Source organism: Sceloporus occidentalis, unplaced genomic scaffold, assembly GCF_023333645.1.
Source record: "Sceloporus occidentalis isolate IW3139 unplaced genomic scaffold, rSceOcc1.0.p SCAF_2, whole genome shotgun sequence".
NCBI lineage: Eukaryota > Metazoa > Chordata > Lepidosauria > Squamata > Phrynosomatidae > Sceloporus > Sceloporus occidentalis.
In genome coordinates this window covers 166,768,161-166,791,671 of record NW_028316982.1, presented here as the reverse complement: position 1 = coordinate 166,791,671, position 23,511 = coordinate 166,768,161, and the positions used below count along the sequence as shown (strand labels likewise).

The window sequence follows — 23,511 nt, the reverse complement described above, 5'->3', positions numbered from 1 at the left end:
TAAATTGCTGATTTATTTAAAATAATTTTTATCCTGCATTTTTCTTTTCTTTTAAAAATTACTTAAGGGAAACAGTTCTTGGATGTGGCAGCTTTTAGTCAAGCGTTCCGCACACTGACTGTACTAAAAGCCTTTTGGATGCATGTTTTGATGAATGGTGTACATGGAAGTGCTGAATGTCTTTCCCCAAGGCAATGCTTTTGTTTCAGAGAAATTTCATTTCCACAACATTCAGAGTGTAATATTTTGTCACTTAAGAAACTGAATCTTCCACCAAGTAGCCGCACATCAGTTGTGACTGTGTTTAATGGAATGTGGCTGCATTGTTGTTATGGACACATATTTATTGGTATCTCTGTAATCACTGTCATACTTCCCTCAGCATGTTGCTATGCCCTTTCATGTACTCCAGTACACACACACACACACACACCCTGTGTGTGTGTATACCGTATATCTTTTCCAAGTTTTGGTTTTATTGCCACACTATTTTTTTTCTACTGGGCAGCATCATTCTCCTGGCAATACCGCTTATCTGCATTAAGAAAAAGATTACTGCAGAAGGATATTATTGTTGTTATTTTCTGCTAGTGGACTTCACACAGATCTGATGGGCCACTATGAGAAGTCGGATGCTCCACTAGAAAGGCCTTTGATCTGATGACTCTTGTAATGTTTATATTGGGAAACTACCCTAATTTACAAGGTGGTTGTTGCAGTTATTGAGAAGAATTCTGGAGCACCCAAGAAAAATACTAAGGAAGTGTTAATGATTGATCTCACCCCACCAATCATCTTCAAAAAATTGTTATGCAATTTTCCCATCATTTTGTTAGTGAACTGTCTATATCAGCCTTCTCCAATCTGGTGCTGTTCAGCTGTGTTAGATTACATCTATCACTATCCCCAGCCCACATGGTTAGTAACTGGATCTGATGTAGTCCAATATATCTGGAGATTACCACCTTGGGTCATTTCCCCTATAGTGCTTTCAAAAGTTGAACTACAGTGCTCAGATTCTGGGCACCATAGTCCCAAACATTAGTTCTCTGTTGCTACCGGAATATGGTCTTTTCCCCACATTGATCATGCCACAAATGCTATTTCTGTTAAAGCAATAAACATAATTTCCTTTTTTTTCTGTTTAAGGTTGAGCCACAAGATCTACACCACATCAGTGGTCTATAAATAAATTATTCCTCTCAGTACTCTGCTGACCTTAGCTAACTTAACTATGGCAGAATGTTTTCTGAAGTAATCTGTACACATTTTGTTGATTATGTTGTTTTGTATATTGGGTTGATGATGATAGAAAATTGTATAACTGCTAGAACACTGAATCTTCTCTGTCTCGCTCTCTTTTTCCTCCTTCCTCCCCCCTCCTTTCACTTCACGCAGCATCCGGAATGCATGACTTCATCTGCTTTATTAATTTGGACCTTGGGAATGCTGGCTTTCTATCAAAACCTACTAAAATGTGCTGAGCAAACACCAGCGGAAGTCAGGCTATACCAGAGCTTAGATTTACAGTCGCCTTATATGCAAGTAAGCTTCTCATGAGCCGTCTTTTTTTTATGAGTTCATATTTAATGATACAGCTTTGTCTTCTTTTACTAATTGAATTAGACACATAGGCCATTGCTAAGGATCAAATAAATACTTTTGAACAACAGACCTTTGTAGTAACCTTTCAGGGACATATACTGCACAAGCTTCTTTTTAAATTGCAGATTCACAGCCATTAACTCTGACAGTGATTGTTTCTCTCCTTGGATGTCATTCAGTCCAGATCCCCAGGAGATTTAGCAGTGAGTTTTATGCAAAGACAAAAACAGATGCCTCTTTAGTAGGTGTGTACTTTCCCCTGCCTCCCTCAATTAACATAATTGCTGAGATTTGGGGGAAAGACCCAAAGACTGTGTGCCTTTGAATGGTCAAAAGGTGCATTTTTCTCTCTTTTAGAAATTATTCCATATCTGTAATCTTGCAATGATTTTTTTAAACCTTTTACCCTTGACTACATTGGATTTGATTTATTTGATTTGCAGAGAGATGGTCGTAACCGTTTAACAGAAGAACTGACAACTTGGTAATAATAGTAGAATACATCCATCAATAAAGCTTGTAGAAAGCAATGAAGTATTAAAAAAATCACAGTAAGAGAATTAAACATCAGTTGGATAGTGGACTTTTTACTAGGACACACAGAGACTTCTAATTGTTCTGGGCACTGATGTAAATAAAATGAGCTACTTATCTACCCCCTAGCATCTAAATTAAGCAAATTACTTAAGTACGATGTAGTAGCAGTTTGCTTTTTCTGGGCAAGAATTCGTAGCAATAGGCTTCCTCCCCACCATAGAGGTTTTATAAAATATTGCAATTTTTGAGGTGATTATAGTAAAGGCTCACTTTAGATAGATACACTGTATCTAGCCAAAGGACATTACACCTAATTCTGCACAAGGGAGTTTTAAACTTCTGTTTCTCTAGTGGTTCCCAAAATTCAGTCCTTCCGCTCTTTTGGACTTCAGCTCCCAGAATCCCAGCTTGGTTAACAGTCAGGAATTCTGGGAGTTGAAGTGAAAAACTTCTGGAAGACCACAGTTTGGGAATTACAAGAGAATATTTTATATTGCCTGGGTGGGTGCAATCCAAAAATGGAGAAAGGACAGGAATTCCATTGAACATAATCTAGCCCTTGAGTATGTCTAATATTACAGATTCCAGAGTTTTGCATGACACCTTTCCCCAGCCTGGAGCCCTCCAGGGTTTTTGAACAATAAATCCATCACCCATAGCCAACAAGGTGTTACAAGTGGCTGATATGATTTGTAGTGAAACACATCTGGAGAACCTAGGGTCAGAAAAGCTGGTTTGAGTACTCTGGAAAATAATTGGAAGGGTAAGGGTGCAGGGAGGGATGGGAAAATATTTTAAATGCACACCAAACTTCCACCACCTTTTTTTTTTTTAGTATCGAAACCATGTACAAAGCAGGGAAGATAATCGGATTCCTTATTAATGATGTCAAATGTTTTTCAATTGATTTGTTATTGTTATTATCTGTTAACAAGCCAACTTTGACTTATGGCAACCCTAAGGTTAAGAGACCTCCAAGTCACCTTATTATTATTGTCAACCATCCTGCTCAGGCCTTGCAGTTGTGGCTTTCCTGATTAAGTGTATACATTTAGAATGCAGTCTTCTTCTTTTGCATTATTGTCTTTTCTAGTGAGTCACGTCTTCTTGTGATATGGCCAAAGTGTGACAGCCTCAGTTTAGTCATTGGCTTGTAGAGAGGGTTCAGGCTTGATTTGTTCTAGGATCTATTTGTCCTTTTAGCAATCCACGATATCCACAGACTGCTTCTCCAGCACTACATCTCAAATGAGTTGATCTTCTTCCTATCAGCTTTTTTCACTGTCCAGCTTTCATAACCATACATAGAAGTGGGACAAAAACACTATACATAGACTGCATGAACAATCCTAACTTTAATATTCAGTAATATATCTTTACGCTTCAGGATCTTGTCCAGTTCTTCATAGCTGTCCTTCCAAGTCTTATTGATTTCTTGACTGCAGTCTTCATTCTGATTAATAATTGAGCCATTATGGGAAATCTTAAACTATTTCAGTGCCTTCATTGTCTTCTTTAAAATTATGTAAATCATCGGTTTTCATTATTTTTGTTAATGTTTAACTGAAAACCTTCCTTTGCACTTTTCTCCTTGATTTTCTTTAGTTCCAGTTGATGCACCCCCACAGTTAAGTGGAGTTGGTGAATTGAGCTACTAAAAGCTCTTCTTAAAAAATGGATACAACAGGCAATATCAGCTGTATATGGCTCTACTTTTCTGTCATCTAGTAAAATATTTTATACCAAGAATATGTAAGAGAGTAACTGTAAGACCTGTCAGCTTATTGACACAAAGGACTGAATTTGCTCAAGAATTATCAACTGGATCAAATGTACATGTGGTGTGTTGTTATTCTTTTTCTATTTAAGAAACATGAAGCAAGCAAATATTCAAGGTAAGCAGGTTGCTTGTTAGCTGCTTTTCAACAAGAACCAAAGCCGTGGCTAAAGAAGTGTTGCATGACTCTAATCACCACTAATATCAGCACTGTGTGATGGCAGTCAGCAATAATGTCAGATGAGGCATATAATAGTATAGATATAGCTTCATTGTTTGCTAAGGTGTTTGTTTCCTTTAATTACATTAAAACAACTAGTACAGTTTCTATGTCAAATTTCTTACAAGAATTGGTTTATTATGTGAATGAAAATTGTGAAACAGGCAGAAGTGAGTAGAGGAAAGTAGTCATACAAAGGAGATGGGAAGGTGCAAACAGGCAAGCACAAACAGGCACAGGCAGATATACAGGTAGAGGCAGAGAAAGAGAAGGAAGTGGACAGAGGGATCACACTGACAACCACAACCACCCCTAGAATACCACTGATGCAAAGCTAGGACACAACCCAGACAAAACTGAATGCTTCTTAGTGCATCTTTAATTCTTTCCTTGAAATTAATTAATTTCTCAATAACTCACTGTGTTGGTGTATTGCAGCAAAATAACATTTATTCTGGAGTAAGCAATTTAAAAAATGAAATTATGCTATAATACATTTGTTAGTCTCTAAGGTACTGCAAGACATTATTGAAATGAATGCCTTGTAAAAGTGCTTACCAGCTTCTAGATCATGGCAGCGTTAATGGTAATAAATATGAAGTATAACCTTGGTCAAAGTAATATAGTTAGAACTTAGCATAAATAGAGGAGGAGTTTAAAATTAACATGTTGGATAATCATTTATTGGTTGATTTGGCTGTCATCTCTTGGTTGTTGTCTTTTTTCTCTCTTCACTGTCTGGGATCAAGAATCTGCTTTACAAATCTGAGATAAATGCTCTAGAATTTTGTAAGCAGGATGATAATTATGAGACATGCTTAATTGGCCCTAAAAGCATTCTCAAATGCTGTACTTCTGGGTGGGCATTATAAAAGTGCTTTATTTCTCCAGTAATTTAGGCAGTCTCTGTAATGCCAAGACATCCTGTCAGCTTTTTAAAAATAAATGTTTGTCCAGCAACAGCAGAAACAGTGATGCACTGGTTGGTTTGTAGGTGGGGGGATGGTTCTAGACCCTGAAGAATGTCAACTTCTCTAATCCAAAATTTCATATTATTTTAAAATTATATAGTTTAGTCATCTGCATTGTTACAGTCATATGGATTTGGTACTCTTACATGTATTAACCTATAGTTATCCAAATGTTTCTAATATTCCTGAGCTGTTTAGCCTAGCCTAAACAGGATGCTTCAGAGAGACAGTCCCACGAGGCCCTCCTACATATCAAGCAGTAATGTCAGTTTGTGGATTATTGGTTAGAGTGCCCCAAATGAGAGGGAAGAGAAACCAAGTTTGGGTGTGCGCAGGATAGTTTATGACTAGGGCTCTTGGAGATCTCTCATTCATAGGGTTGCCATCAGTCAAAGTCAGCTTGGCAACCATTAACAACCCTGCCCAAAATGCACTGAATGGTGTTGGGTTAGTCATTGTCTCAGCCTTCCACATAGGATTAAAATGAAGTGAAGAAGACAAAGAATCATGAATGAGAACTTCAGGCATACCTCAGGTAATGAAACAGATATGAAACAGAAACATTGGTACCAGAGGCAGAAATAAAATAGAAAGAATAGAAAGAGTTTCCTATATCATAAAAAAGAAAAGAAAAAGAAAAAGAGTAGCTTCAGTGTGTTTCAGCAGACTTTTTCTTCAGAACTAAAGATATGTACATAGAACAGCCAGGTCGGATAAGCCTTGCATATGTAAACAAAAACACTTTGAACCTTCTTTCAGAATGCATCTAGGATGGATGTTTTCTTTCATCAAAATCTACTTTTCTTATGATTTCCATTTTGGTGGCCAAACTGATTCATATACACACACGCACACATGCACACACACACACACCTCTCTGTTTTCTTCTTCACACATGTTCAGTAAGGGATTCTGGAGATAGTTGGTGTTCACCTTGTCTGTTGTGAGCTGACATACCCAACTACCATAAGATCATCTTTGCAAAGAGAAGCTTATTACTCAGAGGCTTTGTTAACTGAGTTGTACCTCTACATGTAAAAATATAACCTCCTGCATATTGGGGAACAGCCGGTTTGAAATTCACCTTCCTGGTAATACATAAATAGGTTTGAGTACAGGAAGTTCTGAAGAAACCAAAATCTCTGGCAACTTCCATTTTTAAAGCCAAATTTATGCAAAAGCTTAAGTAAACCACAGTTTAAGACCTGAGGTGATGAGATAGTTCAGGATATAAAGTTGGCCCCCTATAGCCACAGATTGAAAATATTCCAAAAAATATAAAATTGCCACATGCAAATCTTGATTTTGCCATTTTATATAAGGAACACTGTCATGCCTCCAGAGCATCTTTGATGCTCTTGAGACATATATTCAGTTGAGATTATAATAGGCTTTTCTGTGTATCAGTTTGGGAGGGAAAATAGAGATCTACAGCTTTTAAGAAAGACAAGGATTGTGGGAAATCCCAGGGTCTCTTACTGTCTCTCTCCAGCTAGTTTCAGTTGTGTAGTAAGATTTCAGCCAAGTCAGACCTGGAGATAGTATTTTCCTTTGACGAAGATAAGTCCACAGAAGAGTAAAAATAAGTCCACAGAAGAAGAAAGATAAACCCTCCAAGAAGAGAGAGCAAGGTATTCGAAAAGGACTGTTGAGAAAAAGATCAGTTTCATGTTTTTGTGTTTATAACCAGTAAAGCTTTTGAAAACTTAAGAAATTTGTGGACAAGTCTTTTGTTCAGGCTGTGTTCCTAGGAGCCAGAGGCCTTACTACACCTAAAGTCCATAGCATTGCTCTTGGGACAGAACAAACACCATATACTATAATATTGTATTTAATGGGACTTGAGCAGCCATGGATTTTTATATCCATGGGGGGTCCTGGAACCAAACCCCAGTGAATACCAAGGGCTCACTGTATATTATTTTTCTATCTGTCTTACTACAGGGCCTCTTAAACATGTCATAACTTAGAGCCTTAGCATATCTTAACCTGATTCTGTACATCCTCCTTTCTAAATATCCTGTTTTCTTTTTCCTAAGAACAAAACTATCAATCAATTGGTGCAATTGCCAAAGAATGTCCTGCCCTGAAAAATGTCAGGTTACTCTCTTAATGGAGCCATTCCTTCTTTCCCCTGAGATGTTTAGTTGCTTCACAGCCTTGATTACTGAAATGGAGCCCTACTGTTGAACCAACACCAATCTCTCTTGGATTCAGTTCAGGCCTTTGATCAGATGGTATAAATCATCACACAGCCACCAAGGTCAAACCCGGGCTCACTAGCTTAGGGCTGTGTCCTGTAACTATCAATAACAGTCAAATTCAGATCCATATAGTAAACTGTTTTTTTCTTCCTCTACTTAAATGATCTACAGTCTACAAGCATAGATGTGCTTCTGGCTACAGCTGAAAATATCCCCTGCTCTCAGGCAGGTTTATACAAATTATCTCCATCCCTTTACTGAATGGATATAGCAACCTTTTATTTTAAGCCTTCTGAAGGCTTATTTCCACTGCACTGAGCAGAACAAGGATAGCATCAGGAATCGTACTAAAAGCTTGGAAATTACTGTATAAAGAGAGACTGTTTAAATATCCTGATTATTTGTACTGAAGAATATTGCCAATAGGAGGGATGGGAGGGGCAGGAGGAAGAGCGGCTCGGATGTATTTACAGAAGACAAAAGAATTTTCCATAAATGAAGCCAACCATGATAGGAGACATTGAAATTGATTTGGCTGTGTTGAGTAACTTCTGATTAGGTTTTAACCGAAGCCTTGCACAGAAGTGAGGATAAAACTGAAACAGACTGCAAAAACTTGCATTTGATTATTTGCTCTATGTGTCATTGGAATCTTGTTGATGACAGATATTAAGAGCCCAAGAATCCTAAGCTAGTATGTCCTAGAGTTCTCATTCAATTGTGGTTTGAAAGCTACAGGTCTATAACAAGATGATGTCAATGCAATATGTGGCAAATATAGGAAATATTTAGATGGAATCTGGCACGTAAGCCCATGCTATGATGCCATACCATTGTGATTGTTGCTACCAGACGTGCCTTTTCTTTTGTATTGACTTCTTCATTTCCAGGTGCAATTCAAAGTGCATTTGGTTGAAAAGGTCATTGTGATGGCATACTCACTATGGGCTTGCTTTGAAGAAATCTCAACTAATCATTCCTGATGATCAGCAAGCTATCCACTTAACAAATGCAGAATCACTTGATAGCTACATCATTTTGCTTACTTCAGGTTCCTTTCTAGCCAAGCAGAGCTTCCACACTCTTTTGGTATTCTTCCTAATCAGCTGGAAGTTTTTTTTCTAGACCATGCCATGACATCATGGCAGAATTTTACTAGGAAGTGGGCTTACAGGTGTTCATCAATTTAGTCTTTGACTGGTTTCAGATGACTTAAATGTCAGCCAATGAATGATTTTGTTACTGTTAAAAATCCTCTGTGGTATATCATCAAATTATATGACCTTTTATTTTTAAATAGTTTTTTTTAATTAATTTTTTTGGAATTCCCATCCTTGTTTTTATTTGGTATTTTCCCTGTGAGATCAGAATATTTTCTTGCCATCTTTGTGACCAGGCTGCTGTGGTTTATGTTTTAACCGATTTTAATTTATTGATCCCCCGCCACCACCACTTTTGTGTTTTGTGAATTTATAGCTATATGTTTTTACTCTGGTGTAAGCCACTTTAAGTCCCAGACTGGGAAACGGGCAGAATATAATATCAAAAGACAGAGAAGGAGGTGAATTGGTGGTTTGGTTAAAATGCTTATTTCACAAGCTGAGAGTTTGGGCTGAATGAAGTGTACAATGATCTTATGTTAAGAAAGTTTCCCCTCCCATAAAGTGCTTTGAAATTTAACTTAACATTTAATTAGTGCATTCAACATCTTATAATCTCCCTTTGATGGCCACATTAGCACTTTTTCCTTTCCTCTGATGAATCCCACCTTCCTTATTTAATGCTCTCTAGATGGAGGTAGTTGAAATGTTGAAGTTTTAATGTTCTAATGACCAGAGGAACAAAAAGACGTTTTACATTCCTAAAAATATGAGGGGTTGTTAGATCAAAGTTCTCCAACCTTCTTGGATAATATTTCCCAGATTTCCTAAGAATTTTTGTGAGAATTCAAAGACCTACTGTTAGGATGTTTTATTTTAGGCGAAGCCATGATAGCTGAACTAGTATAAGCTTGGTGCCACTATTCTTAGCAATTAATGAAAGAACATTAGGTGTCCAAATGCCATGAAAAGTTAAATCAAAGGTGACAGATTACAGTAACTGTTAATGTCTTGGGACCAAATCCTATTTTGTTCTCCAGGTTAGAGTTTTCATTCAATTTGGGTATGAGATGCACACATTACCCTAGTCATTTCACACTTGATACCGATGATGAATCTTCCTCTGCTTGGAAATGTTCATGTTTTCTGGACTTCTAGACACAGGGTGGTCAATAATGTTGGGATGAACAGATGCACGTGTACAGATATGCAAATGTTTCAGTTAAGTTGAAACACAAGTACATGTGGTTTTTTTTTTATCATCTTGCAGTTTGAACAGGTTTGTCCAGGCCCTCTTTATCTGCTCTGTCCTCATTCCTTTACATTCACATCCTTCTGCCTCTGCCAGTACATTCATATTATCCACCCTGTTCCAGTTGTACTTTCTGTGACTTTAATACCAACTGAGCAAAAATTTTTGTAAAACCTTAAACTGGTTTCATTAATCATAACTCCTTAGCAGTGTGGTGTAACGGTTTGAGCATTGGATTACAGCTCTAGAGATTACGGTTTGTTTCCCTGCTTGGTCAGGGAAACCGACTGGGTGACTCTCACTCTCAGCCCCAGAAAACACCATGATAGGGTTATCTTGGGGTTGCCATACGTCAGAAACGACCTGAATATACTCATCAACAACAAAAAAGAAAGCCCCTGCATTCATCTTTCTGAAATTTTGCAGGTTTTCTTGCCTAGGGACATCTCTATGATGTATGCCTTTTTCATAAACGTTATAAAAAAAGTCATAGAAGGCAAATGAACTCATTTTTAGAAATTCATAGTTTGAGAACTTCCACAAGAACATCTGTGCATACCATTCTGAAATTTTGCAGATTTCTTAACAAAGGTCACCTTTCTGTTTATGTTCCTCATAGTTGTTCATACGAAATAAAGGAGCATAATTACCAGGGATGTAGCTATGGGGGAACAAAATAAGACATCATCTCCCCCAATTCTGACCCCACCCCATGAAATTCTCCTTCAGTTCCCACATTTCCATCATTGGAAAATTTCGTGGGAGGACTGTTATTTGGAAGAGAAATGTCTTCATTTTGCCCTCATCCTACCCTCCATTGCTACATATGTGGTAGGCATATCCTTTTTTGAGTGTCCACACCAAATCTGTTCAGCTGCTTATGCATAAAATTCCATGCTTCCATTCTTAAACATGGTAGGCTTGATTCCTTTAGAAGAGGCAACACAATCCTGGCAAATTTTAGCTATTTCTGCCAGGAAATGAACATGGCATGGAAATGCACCTGGTAAAGCCCTTGTACCTGCTCAAATGGAAACTTGATAAACATAATCCACTCATTAGGGGCTACTGTGTCTGAAGATTTCATCCAGTTATCTCCAATAATAGACAAAGGAAGACATGAAGATTTGTATTTCTGAATTAAGATTTGGATATAGAACAGAGTCAACCTCTGAACTGATCCAAACTAAATCAGACTGTTTGCCAAATCTGGGTCAAAACTGAGGACTTCATCTAATAATAATAATAATAATAATCATCATCATCATCATCATCATCATCATCATCATCATCATCATATGAGCCCTGGTCTTGCCTCTGCCTTGCTGCAACTGAGTTATGAAAATAGAAACATACCAGTTTGGGAGCATTTATTACCACATCTCTCTTTAATAGCATGATGGGTGCTTTTTGTGCCATCATCAGTCCCTACACATGCTCTTCCTCATTTCCCCTTAACCCTGCCTTCCTGCCTTATGTCCTACCCAGCATGCGTTTCTTTATATGTATTTGTAATGCAGCATTGCTAAATCCTTCTCCTTCTACTAAATCATTTCCCCAGAGTTATGGGAATGTGATTTAGTAGGAGTAGTAGTAATAGTGTGTGTGTGGGGAGGGGGGAGAAAACAGACTGCTTAGGAATAGCAAGCGGGAGGGAGAGAAAGGAGGAGACTGACACCACATGTCTGCCCAATATTGAAATTGGCATGGGCTATCACTATTAAATCTGTGGAGTAATGAGCTGGCAGTGTGATTGGCTGCTTATTTATGGCTTTTCCCATCAGTGAAAAGATGCCCTCTAACAACATTTCAGAGCAATGGATTGGAGGCAACTTTGTGCAATAGGTACTGCCAAAACCACTATTCTCTTGCTAAAATTGCAGTTTAAAACCTGTGTGTGATAAGTTCCTGTGTCATGTAATGAGTACACACCTAGTAAGTAACTTCATCCACAAATGTCTTAAGATTTATATGCACTAATTTTTGGGTGTAACATTTAATTCAGAACTAAGGGCACTCAATAAAGATCAAACTGCACAGAGCATTTAATGCCAACCTGGCCAACCTCCAGATGATTTTGGCCAGCAGTTTCCATTAGCAATAACCGACATAGGTATCAGTGAGGGATAAATGCAGTTGCAGTTCAGAAATGGCTAGAGGACCACAGTTGCCTGGCATTAAATGCAATATTTTTCCCTTTAATGTTTGTTTTCAACACTGCATTTGGTGCAGGCAAGATCAGGATCTCAGCTGTGGAGATGTGGAGTTTAAACAGCAATGAAAGCTTTTCTCACTTGTGAAATAACAGTGGAAGAAGGAGCCTCCTTCCCTGCTCTTCCTTCCAAACTTATCCTTATCCTGTGGTGTGATTCTGAACTGCACTGGAGCCATTCCCTGCTGCTTTTTTTTAAAGATATAGAAAAGCCGGCTCATACTGAATGTTTGGTCAGTTCTGAATCCTACATTTATAGCTCAGCTGAGATATGAAGTATGTTTTCAGCTATCATTTTCCATTCCAAGGGCATTGTTAAAAAAAGGAGGTTCTGTACAGCAAGCAAACAGTTTGTTGGCAAAAACACCAGTCCAAATGGAAGGAAAAGAACAGTGAAAGCAGCAGTAAATGTTTTTGCTGACAGAGAAGTGTCAGGAAGTGGAGAGAGGGGCACCTGGGGGAATTCCGAGTAGCTGCTTCAGGCATTGGCAAAGATTTGGAGGAATTAGGCACACAGACGTCTCTTTCATGTACAGCAACAAACATGAGAGGCTGTCACAAGACCACCAGGCATTGGCTAAAACAATGTCTAAGAAATGCACACACGTACTGCTTTCAGTATCCAGTAAGTCCAATGCACAACTGAGACACTGCAAATTTGTTTGGAAGCAGTGTTGAAAATAATGAGTGCATACAGATGAGAAATGGAAGAGATGTAAAATGCCAGATTTTCTGAAAAGGAATCTATTACACATATACTCCAGCCTGGCCTTATTGTGGGATGGGAAATAGGCAAGAGGAAATGGTTGTACTTAACATTTTTGCAGCTTTAGCTGGCCAAAATTTAGAGTAAACCAAAAGGCTGTTCCCCCCACTCCCAAATTGTGCTGCATCTTCTAAGGCAACAGGGACCTATAAACAGTGAAGAGTTCCTGTCTTATTTCCTTGTACATTGTTGCCATATGAAATCCACCCAATTTGTATAGATCTCTATATGCTATCTATCCACTGCCATCCATTCTCAGACTAAGATTCATAAAGTGCTTTTAAGTGTACACACCCAGGAACATGGACAATTCCACCAAATTTCACCCTTATGCTCTGCTTGAAAGTCTATCACAAATTACTTTCTAATTCTAATTCTCCTTCTTTTCAAAAGAAAGATGGGGAAAGGAGACTCTGAGATTGTGACTGGCTCAGGGTCTCTCAGCACATTTAATGGCTCACTGGGGATGAGAACTTGGATCTCCCAGGTCGCAATCCAACACTGTTAGGCATTACACTACAGTGTCTCTTGTTCATGGCAATGCATGTTATATATGGAGTTTATAACTGAAAAGCAGACAGTTCTGAGTTTCTTGGGGAAAGTCCATCTCCTCATCACCTTGGAATGTTGTGCACAGCTGCAGGCAAAGGTCTTTGTGCTGGGAGAGGGTCATGGGAAGATTCAAGGAGCCCTGGAGAAGGAGGCATGCTCTGTCTTTAACTCAACTTGTATACTCTTCCCTCCATATCGAGCTTTCTCTGCACAGAAAGCACTTGGCATATAAGTCACTCTTCACATTTGCCACCAAGATCCAGTGCTCTGGATTTCCTTTTTGCAGTGTTTTCTAGGCACCATCTCAAAGGATTCTTGAGACATTCTTGCAGGTCATTGTAGATAACAGGGATATCTGATATTTCCCTAAGTTTTAGACATGCTTCTTTCTAACAAAGAATACTGTGTTTATGTTCTCCGAAACCACATTGCTGGAAGAAAAGGCAATGTTTACGTTGCTCTCCCTCCCAAGTTTTCCTAGATAGTTTTAAAAAAACAACTGACTTCTTGGAGAATTTTAAAAATGATATTAAAATATTCTACCTATTGAAGGAAATCAGAATTATTTTCGAAAGCCTCGTGAATACATGGATGACTCTGTTGGAAGCCCTCTGCCAAAATCCCACATTGGGTGGAATTTCATCCATGGTGTTTCATTGACCATTGCTACCTAATTTGCAAAAAAATAAGCATTAAGTGATGGGTGAGTAACTGTTGAGAGCAAGATTAAAAATGGATAGTTGAATATGAATTATGGCCATAACATTTTAAAGCAGCCTCCATGGATGGATACATGCAGTGAAATGCAACTTCCTCTGTCAATTAGCCTGGTTTACCCAAATCCTAGTCTTGTGGCTGTGTAGGCATGAGCCTATGAGAAATCTCTATATAAAAGCTGTTTCAGAGGCATCAGTCAAGTTGCCAGTCTTAACTGCAACAGGCCATAGAATTAATTACTGAATAGTAAGTCATGATTTAGTAGGCTCTGTTCTTGGATTTAGGATAAATGTAGAATGGATGGAATGGATTTGCCCCATAAATGTAGCACAAGATATAATTGCTCAGAACTATAACAATCTGAACTAGAAACCTAGAGAGAACCATGAAATTCCTATGAATGTTAGCACTCCAGCCAGCATTGCTGGGATGTAGCAGGAATCTCAGGTGCATACTGCTGAAAGATCAAGGTGCCCCTTTCATTCCCCTGCCGAATAATATTGACTCCCTCATCCATATGTTGTGAAGAAATTACTTTTGTCCTTGCCCTGTTTTACTATGTTTTTGGAGTATTTTGTCTGGGGTTTTGATTATGTATTGTTTGCATATCACTGTAACTTAAGCACTTAATGATATTAATACTTCAATAAGGTATGTTTTTAATATAAACCAGCCTGGTCCTGAAACAATGGCACCCCAGGTCCAAGGCCAAGTTGACTGGGGCAAGGGACCAGTAGAGGAAACAGGTACTACAGGTTTGGGTCTCTTTCTTCCTACTGTTTTGTTCTCACTCTGTTTCTTTAGCCAATATTGATTCCCAAAGCAATTGACTCACACAAAGGTAGGCTGTAATGTGGGGAATATGTGGAGCTGCTTGTGGCAGTCATGTTCCTACCAGTTGACATCACAATCTAGGCTTCTGAACAGTATCTTATTTATTAATTGCTGCTTAGTAATAATCTTTTCTGGGTTGTTCACAAAACAGAAGATAAAGGCATAGGCTGAGATCCTAGATCAGCTACTCAGTTAAGTATACTTAACTTAGCTGGCATCTACTGGCCCATTTGCCCCAACCCTATTCTACCAGGTGGGAAACACTGTTTCCATCCCCCTCTGACCAGCAATCTCCATAGTGACAATCAGAAGCAGGATTACTTTTTTGCATTTCTCTTCACATGGAAGATCGCTAGCAGGATGGGAAGCGGAAATGTCGGTATGCTGCTGCATCCTGATTGATAGTTGCTTGCAGTGAGAGTAGGAATTAGGGACTTTTATAACTGTGGCAATTGTGCTACGATTGTAAATATGTAGGGACCATAAATATGAAGCAATTACAGATACGTAACTGTAATGGAAACTCATCCATTACTGCAATAAGGAATTTCAGTGATAAAATATAAAATTAAAGCCACAAGGCTCTAAAACAGAAAGCCACAAAATAAAGAAAGGAAAGAACAATCAGTTATGAAGAATCACAGTTGCAAGGACTGGAAAAGTACTGATGCTGCTTTGAAGATTTGTTGAAGGCCAGGAAATTTCAGAGGGCGAGGGCAGAAAGGCTGTATTTACATTGCAGAATTAATGCAGTTTGCTACCACTTTAACTGTCATTGCTCTATGCCTTGGAATTCTAGGATAAGTAGCTTTGTGAGATATGAAGCCTTCTCTGTCAGAGAACTTGGATGGAGCTATGACAGTTAAAGTGGTGTCAAACTGCCTTAATTCTGTGGCTGCAGCCAATAAGCTGGAGCTGGACTTCAGCAATGGTTTGATGAGAGATGAGAAACAGAATTTAAAAAATTACTTTATTGAATTAAACCTCCCAGAATTCCTCCCAGCCAGCATGGTGACTGCTGAAGGGTTCTGGGAATTATAGTCAAAAAGTAACTTACCTAAGTTCTGAGTCATAGAGAAAATTCCTTTGGTCCAAAATAGACTACATAAATAATCCAGTTTGAGACCACTTTAACTGCCCTGACTCAGTGCTAGGGAATCCTGGGAATTGTAGTTTATTGTGGCACAAGAGCTCTCTGACAGAGAAGGCCAAATGTCTCACTAAATTACAGTTCCCAGAATTCCCTAGCATTGAGCCAGGGCAGTTAAAATGGTCTCAAACTGGATTATTTCTGCAGTGCGTTTTGGATCTTTGACTCCTTCCTTGGTCTATTTTCTGTATCAAGGTGCTGCCACAGAAGAGGTTAGATTCAATAGGCAACTCCATGGGGAGGCCTTTTTTCATTTGTTCTGAAAATGAAAAAAAATATATTCTGCATATGTTTTTGCTCTCAATCTTAACTTGCAGCTGTATGCTCAGCATAAGCTACTCATGAATATTTGGTTATTGGCTGCTGATGGGTTTTCTTCCATGCTTTGTTGCTTTTTGAGATGTGCTCTGTTGTGATAATTGCAAAGTTGAGAAATCACAGCATTTGTCTCTCTGTTGAAGCTGGAGATAAGCTGATACAGTGGCTCTGGAACAGGATAAGCAGAAGCATGCTGCCCCCTACATGTTGCAATGGGACATTTTGTCTCAACCTCTCCATAGCTTACCACAGCTGTGAATTACCTGAACTCCCATTTCCCAAATTCACCATACATGCATCCCCATCACCACCACTGAGAAGGAATCGCAGGCCTTTCATAAGAAAGGAACTCATGCTCTGTTGATGGTGTGGAATGGAGCTAATTACCCATATTTAGATAACAGTTGGTTCTTTATATTCACAGATTCTGCATCCATGGATTAAACCACCCATAGTTTGAAAATATTCCAGAAAAAAAAATCCAAAAAGCAAACCTTGATTTTGCCATTTTATATAAAGGATACCATTTTACTATACCATTGTATTTAATGGGACTTGAGCATCCACAAGTTTTAGTATCCATGGAGGGTCCTGGAACCACAACAGATACGAAAGGCCCACTATATCAATAGTGCTCTCAACAAAAGTAAGCAACTTTTCTTTTGCAGCATTGGGTTCATACATTGGGAGGCTAATACACAAACAGTGGGCTAAAATTCCATTAAAAAATACAAAATGTATGACATCACATTAAATATATTAATTGGCTGAAGTGTTTAATAAAAAAAAGAAAGATCACACTTGTTGCAATGAATTTATTTCTGGCAATGTATAGGTTTCTGGTTAAGAGCAGGATTGCAGCAGCAGCAGGCAAGATCAAATTCTGCATAACCCTTTATTGTTAAATTTCCAATCCTCATTTCAAAGATTTAAATAGTAACTACCTCCCTCCTCTCTCTCTCCCTCTCTCAAAGGTAGGAATGGGGGACAAAATCTTTGAATTCAGTATAATCTGTTGCTCATATGCTTTAAGCACCTTGGTGCACACAAATATTTATCTGCTCTTTCTCACCTACACAATAACCAACACTGGTAACAAAAACATGTCATAATAGAAGGTAGTTCTTGCTTATATGCCATGAGGCAAGGTCTTCAACTTCACAGATCCTTGGAGTAACCAGCAAAAATCCTGTCTTTCACCATCATACTGGATATGCCATTAAGATTGGTGAGGTCAAGAGAAAGTCTCCCCCAGAAGAGTCCAGACTCCAGAACCTATATGAGAGAATGCAATCTTTTGGTTGGCCTGGATCCCAAGTTGTATAGTGCTTTTATCTGGGAGCATATCTAGCACTTTGATTTTAGCCTGGAAGAAGACTAGGAACCAATGAAGCTGTGATGGCAAGAGTGTTGTGTGCTCACTTTTGCCAGACTTCATCAACAATCTCTTCACAGTTGACCAGCTGAAGTTTCCAAACACTTTTAGCTGTGACATATTCAGACATAAATAGTTTATTTTGATGCTTTTAATTATTTAAAAGTATTGAAAAGTTTTTTTTTAAAAAAAATCTACAGCCCAGACATTCCAACCATGGGCTTGCCATGCATGGATTTAAGCATCCACAGACGGCAAGCCCCATTATACATAATGGCTGTGCATGCACGTGGTTACAGTAAAGTTGCCACATGCATGCAGCCATTAAAAACCACAGGACATGGGGTCCTGTAGTATTTTGCATCCACAAGGGGGTCCAGAATATTACCCCCATGGAAACTAAGGGCCACTGTATTTGTGAGCGCCTTGGGTCTCTTTTTGGGCGAAAGGCAGCATAAATAAATAAATAAAATTATGCCTGTTTATGTCTCATGTTGGTCAATGCAGACGTTGGTGTGTTCTTCCCCTTCCATAATAACCAAGGCCCTCCCCACACAACTCAGTGTTCAGCCACTGCAAGCTCACCGTGGTCATTCCAGTAGCAGCAGTTCATCCACTGAGACCTCCAGAGGACCCCAGTGGATTTCAATGGATTATTGTAATCATTCTGTGTCTAGCTAAAGAAACATAGTGAGATGTCTCACTCCATTCTCCCCAGCAACAGAATGGTTGAGAGTGATGCTGCTGCAGCATCTAAACAGAATGTCTAGGAGGTATAGGGAGGAGATGTGGCACAGTTCTGAATGCGGATTCCGCTACACTATAATTACACTACAGGATTTATTGCACTATTACTACAGGCTCTTGGCTAATGAAAGCAGTCCCACATACAATGCATTACAGTAATCCAAGCAAGATGCTACTAAGGCATGTGTTCCCATGGCCTGGCCAGACCAGATATCTTTCAGGATGGGTGGAACTGATGGGAACCTTAACCCTGGAGACATACTCCTGGCTATTGCCCAAACCTTACAAAATCCAAGTTCAGGACTAAACTCAGGTCCATACCAAAATGCAAACCTGAGTTTTTAATGGGAGTGTCATTCCATCCAGCACAAGTTGAACCTCATTTGATGTTTTATTTATTTGTTTGTTTTGTTTGTTTAGATAAATGGTGCTTGATGAAGAATAGGTGTGATACATAGGGAAACAGTAGAAAGAAAGGGAAATCAAGTGAGGGTTAGGGAAAGAATACAACATTATTTTGATTATATACTCTTCTGTCTACTTAAATATTTGGTAACATATTATTCCAAATTTAAAACTGGGACTTTGAAACTGAAAAAATTGGGACTTTAGGAATAAAGAATGGGTTTCCAACAAATCAATGAACCTTTTTCATTGTATTTAACATAACCTAATACATAGGCTGCTGTAACTGTGCCCTTTTTCATGTTCATGGTTTTTAATGGTCAGAATATACAAGTACGAGGTAGATTATTTGTACCAGATTTCATACTAGTAGGACAAATATTCTTTCACTTAGTCATTTAATTTTCGGGATATATAATTGTTGAAAAGACCAGATGCCCTATAATATTTTAGGCATAGCCTGAAGAGACAAATGTACCAAGATTTAATACCAAATAAAATTGTAATTGGTTTTGTTTTAAAAGTGAAAGAAAAGAAGGGAGCAATCTTATGGTCTCTGAAAGGACATCCTCTCCATGATCTGATCCATGGAGTCTTCTACTGCTGCAGACCTATTCCTTGGCTGTGGAAACTGCAAATGCCATCACTCTGCCACTAATGCCATAATGTCTCAGCCCAGGATTTCCTCTGCCCCATCCCGGATTCGCCCCTTTTCACTTGCTGCCCCTCACTCCTGGAACCTTCTTCCCCCACAAGCAAGAGCCATCACTTCTTTAACCAGCTTCAAAACGGAGTTGAAAACCATCCTGTTCAGAGAAGCCTTCCCAGGCATTACATAATTGTCGCTTACTATTTGATGTTCTTTTGGTGCCTGTTTATCAAACCATTTCCTGTATTATTATGTACTGTATATGCATTATCCTACTTGAGAGTATGTATTTTCCCTGGAAAATGATTAACCATCCATTATGAAGCCAAGCCCTCCCTCCAGTCCATCTGCCTTGGTCCAGGCCTCGGAGGTAGAGAGGAACTGCTGGACCTCTTACCCTTTCCCTCCACCACTCCCTTCTCCTTCTGTGTCATGTCTTTTTAGATTGTAAGCCCGAGGGCAGGGAATTCATCTAACTAAAAAGATTGTATGTACAGCGCTGTGTAAATTTACAGCGCTTCATAAATAAAGGTTAATAATAATAATAATAATAATAATAATAATAATAGTGAGGGTACAGAAGAGCCATCCCTTGGGTTCAAAGGCAGCTGACTGAGAGCTGGCATTCGATCTGCAGAAAAATGCATCCCTCCCTAAATTTAGAAAAAGACATTATGTCTGGGCTGCTGAGATACCTAACAATTATTTTGTAATGTAATGTATATTTTTGCCCTGTCCAGCACTGGAGATTTTATTCCCTCCACAGTCCTTAATATACACATATATGGGGGTGGGGCGTGGGGGCAGGTCAAAATTATAGTTAGTATAGTTAATTCCCCTCCCTTGAAATCAATGGGATTTACTAAAAAAACCTTCAAGGCCTCTCTTACACAGTCCATCCCTAGGTACCCCAAGATATCAGGGCTGCATCCACATTGCAGAAATAATCCAATTTGACACCACTTTAACTTCCATGGCTCAGTACTATGGAATTCTGGGAACTAGTTTTGTGAAACATTTAGCCTTCTCTGTTGGAGAGCTCTGGTGCCATAACAAACTGCAACTCCCAGGATTCCATAGCCATGGTAGTTACAGTGCTGCCAAACTGGATATTTCTGCAGTGCAGATACAGCCTCAGACAAGAAGCAGCCAAAGCTGAGCTATGGAATCTCAGTTGCCATAGGGTTGCTGTGCCAGATGCTACTGAGCTGCTAGCTTACAAGATCTAGAAGTCAAGATCACACAAAGTGGCCTGACGCAGCTATTGCACTGCTCATTTAATTATCAGAAACAGAACAAAAAGAAAACACATAACTTGGCTGTTGTGAGTTCCAAATTCCATTTACAATAAGATGGAGTGTTTCTTTAAGTTTTATTGGTAACTGTATCCAAACCAGCTCAGCGTTTTCCATATGGAGTTGTTCCTTGTTTTCCCCCAATAAATCAAACAGAAATAGTTTTCCAATCCTTTGTCTTTTTTCTACGTTGCAAGGGTAGATTACTACAGTTATTCACAGACCATGGTAAGAATCTACACCATAGTTATGAAAATCAAGCGATGCTTGATAAAAGCATTTGAAAATTCATTTCCTTTAATTTAAAATGTCTGCTCTGGTATGTTTAAAAATGTATGTTTGCTCTCCCTGGAATCTTTGCTTGCTGGAATATTTGCATATGTCTGAGATACTTTCCTCGGAAAGAGACATCTTTTCCTGATGGTTATTCACCTCCTGAAATTTTAATACTTTGAATACGACAGAAAATGGATCAATGAATGCTCTACCTGAAGGTCCTGCACTGAATGGGGAGTTGGCCTATAGAGCTCCTTCTAACTCTGTGATTCTGTATCTGAAGTCCCAACTTTACAATAAATATCAGTTTTCAACAGCAAATGTTGAAAATAACACTCCAGCCAGACTGAAGAGTCTTCACTGCAAATTGGTGCACCGCTGTTCTCTTGGAATATTGGAGTTGGAGGGGGGGTTTTGGGGTTGATTTTTCTTTTCTTCTGCCCTACTTTCCAAAAGTTCCATGTGACCTTTAAAGTGGATGAAGATTGTTCTTAAGATATAAGATAGATGCATTCACAAAAGGGTAAGTTTGCTTATAAAGGTTAACTTTGCTGTGATAATTTAACATCTTTTAGCAAAGTTACTTTGATATCATTTAAAAAACACACACACACCAGAAGACCTTCCAATGACCTTTGTATATTTGGCTTTAAATCCACACAATGTAATTTATACTACTTGTGTGTTTGTATTAAAATAATATATACTTCATCCTTCCATGTTCCATCACCATTATCACCATTCTTGTCATCATTTCTTTCCCCACACTTTTATGTATAATAGAAAATCCCAAATCACAAGATGTGTAATCTCCCTCCTTTCACATATTCCCTGGGATTGCTTGTGCTACTTCACTCATGCCTGAAGAGATAATCCCAGCAGGCAGATGCCCAGCGTCATTTTAAAGACATCCAGAAAAGCACAAAACATAGTGGGACTATTACTTTCTTGGTATAGAAACTATGGGTCTATTAATGCAAGGTAAATATTATTTGCCTCCTTTGCTGCAACATCACACTTCTGGGTCATGTTCAATTTATGATCAACAATGATCCCAAAATTCTTTCCACATGTACTACTGCTGAGCCAGGTATAGCTCATCCTATACTTTTATATTTGTTTTTTTGAATATATATATATAGATAGAGAGAGAGAGAGAGAGAGAATTTTACATTTATCTTTATTTCAGCCCAGTTTTCTAGTTTATCAAGATCTTGTGATTTATCTTCCTATCTTCCAACATATTAGCTAATCCTCCCAATATTGTACAGTGGAACCTCGCCATACGTGGGGATCCGTTCCGGATCCCGCCGCGTATGGCGATTTCCGCCTATGCTCGAGCCCCATTGTAAACAATGGGGCTCGTGCACGGCGGCGTGAAGGTGTGCGGGGCGCAACGGGCGCGCGCGCCCATTCAACTGAATAGGACGCGCCGCCCCTTCCGCCCCTCGCACGCGCCACGGCTTGAGCGCATATGCTCAAGGCCGCATATGGCGCGCCCTCCTATGGCGAGGTTCCACTGTATCATCAGAAAACTTGATAAGGGTTCCCTCTACCTCATTGCTGGGGAGGAGGGGTGCGGTCTGCACTGGGTGACACCCCAGAAGAGGGGTGACACTCGATCGGGCCATTCTCCTACCAGAAGGGAGGGATGAGAGCTCCTCGCTCTGCTTCCCTATGGTGGAGGTGGTTTCTTGTCAAGAGTTGCTGCCACCACCGTTGTGAAGGAAAAGGGGTCAGTGTGTCTTTTGGCCAAACCCCCCACACTGAGTGACACCGGGGATGGCAATGCAACTGCCTCATCATCATCATTATCTAAATTATTGATAAAAATATTGAAGATTGGTGTCCCCAGAACAGAACCCTGCAGCACTCTGGTAGAGAATATTTAAGAGATTGAAGCGTTTAGATTAAGAACCACCGGGGGTGGGGTGGGGTGGTGGAAACAATGAGATCTCCAATGACCCAAAACTGAAGATATCTTCTTAAATACCATCAAAGCTTTATAATAACTAATAATTACATAATAAGATGCATATGCTTCACAGTAGACAAAGACTATGTGAGACAAAATGGCATGAACATTCACTTTGGAATAAGGCTCTACTGACACAGGATGAGATCCTGAATAGACAGTGCAATGTTCCACCAGGGTATTTTCATGCGGTCTAGGCTCCTGGAGAGGGAGGACAGAGCTGGCCACTGCCCAGCCTGACAGTGATGAAAAGAAGCATTCCCAGTCCTCCTCCATGGACAATCAGTATCTCTTTGTGGCAGGTTGAGCTTTGCCCAAGCTTTGTCTGGCAGCTGTCGCACTGCTGAGCAAAACTCTTGCATAAAGATATACTGGACACCTCTTTCTGCAACATTGTAAAAAGCAGAGCCATTTGTGTTATCCCAGTTGTGCTAGCAAAATAGGATTCTGCCATTTGTATGATTTGGGGTTGTGTAAATCTTCATAGAGTTGGTTTTAGGTTTTTCACAGAATATATTTGTTTTGTTGTGTGCCTTACAATCAATTCTGACTTACAGTGGCCCTAAGGTAAACC

The 23,511-nt window shown here is 39.2% G+C and overlaps 1 long non-coding RNA gene across 1 annotated transcript; it reads left to right on the top strand.

Moving 5' to 3' along the window:
- The first annotated feature begins 1,460 nt into the window (after nt 1-1,460).
- LOC149319253 (uncharacterized) lies at nt 1,461-19,542 on the top strand. Its single transcript, XR_016279853.1, has 3 exons — nt 1,461-1,545; nt 16,640-16,861; nt 19,267-19,542. It is a non-coding gene; the product is annotated as an uncharacterized LOC149319253 (long non-coding RNA).
- The last annotated feature ends 3,969 nt before the right edge of the window (nt 19,543-23,511 follow it).